This window comes from Tupaia chinensis, unplaced genomic scaffold (genome assembly GCF_000334495.1).
Source record: "Tupaia chinensis unplaced genomic scaffold, TupChi_1.0 Scaffold000115_1, whole genome shotgun sequence".
Lineage (NCBI taxonomy): Eukaryota > Metazoa > Chordata > Mammalia > Scandentia > Tupaiidae > Tupaia > Tupaia belangeri.
This window is the reverse complement of record NW_006159579.1, coordinates 158645-162121: the sequence shown is the minus strand read 5'-3', so window position 1 is coordinate 162121 and position 3477 is coordinate 158645.

Below are 3477 nucleotides of genomic sequence, written 5' to 3'. Positions count from 1 at the left end.
GGGAAAGAATGTAAATTAAGTTACAAAAAATAAAAAGTTTCAGAAAAAAAAATATCTGTTCAATGACACCAGTAAGATATATAGCCCCAGCTAGGTGCTATTTTATAGGATGCCTAAAGTTAGACTTGTGTTCATGGAAATGTATATATCAGCTGTGTTTTCTATGAAAATATTTAGATTAATTAAGGTCTTTAGTAATTCAATAAAATGTGGGGGGAAAGCCGTATAGAAAACAAACATAGATACCAGAGACAGTGTGGGAGGCAGAGGGTAAGAGATAGGGAATCAAGGATGGGGAAAAAAAGCAAAACATACAGAAAACAAGAAATGGAAAATTATTTGCTGACAATAACATGTTTGTTGATGTGCTTGATTGAGACAATATGCAGTGTACTCTGTATAGAAAATCTCATTTTGAATGCTGTAATGATGTACAGTGAATGAATGCAAATAAATAAATTTAAGCTGAACATACACACACACACACACACACACACACAAAGAATCAGCCCCTCCCACAAGGCTGGGCACACAGTAGGCATGCCATTTACTGAGCACCTACTATGTGCTAGGCCTGTGCAGGCACTGGGTTTACCAGAATGAACAAGGCAGCTGAGAAGGCTCCTGGAGCCCAAAGGGAAGGGCATGATCCAAGTTGCCAGCTACAAAACTAAGTCATTCCCAGGGGAGACAAGGGTGGTGGGAGCCACAGAACTGGGGTTGGTGGGCAATGATGGAAGGACAGGACAGGGGGACCCCTTCCTTGAGCTGACACCAGAGGGACAAGTGAGGCCAGCTCTTCAGGGCAGGGGAAGGCGTGGGGGAGTGGCAGTAAGTGGGAAGCCTGGGAAACATGGGTGGGCCTCTAGGGACTTGTGTCCAAAGCTCATTACAGAGAGGAGCTAATGGCCAAGTGGGGTATCCTCGAGGGGCCCTGGGACAGATGCCAGGGCATGGCAAGTGTCAGGTAGAAGAGCTTTCTCTCTGAGTCCAACCCTGAGGAGCAGTGAGGTCAGCGTGACCTTAGGGTCACAAGGCAAGCCAGGCAAAGAGCTGGGCACACCCAGGCCTTGGCTGCCACCTCCACTCTGCTCTGTAGGAGCGATATTGGTAGGCTCGACTTCTGCTCAGGCCACCTCGAGGGCCTTTGAGTTTGGTGACCAGTCCCAGGCAAAAGGAATTCTAGGGGACTGGCATTTCCACAGACCTCAAGGACAGAGAAAGCCACAGCACTCATGGGGCCACCAAGGCCAGAGGGAAACACGTTCCACAGCATGGCTGAAGCCAGGTCGAGGCAGGACAGCCCCGTCCATCCCAACTTGATCTGGCCCCAGGCGGGCCTCACATTCACCTACCTGCTCCCAATGTACCCGGTGTGCTCTGGCTCCAGCCACCTGGTCCTCCCTGTTGCCCCCCAGGGACACCCTGAGTACTGGGGAGGGGGACAAAGACATGGGGCAGGGAAGGCAGGAGAAACCCCCTTGAATGGGTTCAGGGACCTGAGCCCCAATCCCACCCACTGACCTCTCAAGCTGTGTGGCCTTGGGCAGCTCCTTCAACCACTCTGGACTACTGTGTGCCCTCTTTGTGAGGAGAAAGCAGGACTCTGACACGTGGTGACAGTGATGACAGGACTCGCTGGCTGCACCAGGCATTGTATGAAGCACTTCCTCTGTGCTAGCCCATCCAGTTCTCAGAACTGCCCTGTAAGCGGGCACTTGGCTAGATTCCTCCATTTTACAGGTAGAGAAACTGAGGCTCACAGAGGGCAAGCCATTTACCCAAAGACGCATAGCAGAGCTGAGGGGCTGGGCTTGAATTCAAGAGGCCCCAGAGCCCAAGGCCTGCCAGAACACACCCAAGAGGGCTCCTGCTACCCCTCTCAATTCCCTTGCCCCAGCCCCAGATCATCCTGCTGAGTCCTTTTTTATTTTTTCCGGTTTGCTCTAGGGCATGTGTGCTCCTTGGAGAGAGAGAGAAGGAGAGCGAGACAGTGAGAAAGTATCCCCAGGGGAGATGGCCACACCACAGTTCCTTGGCTCTCATTCTCCTCATGGGACTTTGGGTACTTGTACACACATACCAGGCTGGTTTTTCAAGCCACCAGGTCTGAGATTGAAACTGCATAGTCAGTCGTATGGGATCTAGTGCCTTAACCATCACACCACTGGCCGGCCCCATCGGGCCCCTTTCAACACCCTCCTGCTGCTGCTCCAAATTCGACATCTGCCAGGACCAGAGGAGGCTCCTTCCTCCTCAGAGCCTTCCCATCCCCCTTCCCCTGTCTCTCAGACACTGAAGACTGTCCAGTCCTGAAGCCCAGCATCATCTGTTTTTTGGTTTTGGTTTTTCTGCACTCACCAGAGAGAGAGAAAGTGAGAAATCCCTTCTGGGAGGATGGCCATGCCATAATCCCTTCTCTTCCATTCTCCTGTCGGGATTTGGAGTATGAACACACATGGGCCTGGAGTGTTCCTTCAGCCTCCAGGTCCAGGGACTCCAACTGCACAGTCAGCTCTATGGGACCCAGTGTCTTAACCTCCATATCACCTGCTGGCCCAGTGTCATTGTTTCCCTTCTTCTCAGACCCTCTGGGGACCCAACAGGAGTGACTCCAGGTCCCTCAGCCCTCATCTGCCTACAGAGATGGGGCCCTCTCGGCGGCCTGTCTGGGCTCAGGCTGGGTGAGTCAGGGCCAGAGCGCCAGCTCACGCATGTGCAGACAGCTCCCGGGCCATACACTTATTATACGCTTGCTGTGTTCTGTGCTCTGGGGTCAGAAAGGTGCGGCGGGGAAGGCATCCCCGACACCAATCACCATGGTGGTCAGTCACGGGCTCAGAGCAGCCAGGGAGGGAGACATGGAGAATGGGAGGAGGATGGTGCCACCGGTGCTGCAGCCAAGACATTGCCCTGGCAACAGTACCCGGCTGGAGTGGAGAGCAAGGCCGAGGCCTGGAGAGGAACTGGGCAGGGTACACATTCCAGGTTAAGGGGGGCCAGGCAGGTGGACAAGTGGGGCACTCAACCAGGAACCGGGCCAGGAGGGGGGCCCATCCTTCCCGCCTCCCTGGGTGGTGTCAGCGCGTTACAGCCTCTCGTGGCCCAATGCGCCGCAGAGCATGTCCCATGATAAGAGATGGCATTCTCCTTTAAGGTCAGCACAAAGTTAACCTTCCCCAGGAGAAGGCACCGGAGGTCCATTGCAAGAGCACGAGGCTTCCTTCAGCTTCCCGAACTGGTCAGGTTGGCGCGTGCGTAAGGAACACCAGGTGAAGCCTTGCCCACACAGGGACCCAGAACTCAATCTCTGCAGCCTGCGGCCTCTGCCTGTGGACAGCCCTCCTGTAGCCCTCTCCAAAGGAAGAACAGAGACAACCCCCAGGCTCCCACTCATCTGCCTCTCCTCCCCGGAGGCCTCTTGCCTGGGCCTGGGCCTGGACTCCTCTGTAGGTACCTCATGGACCATTGTGCAGC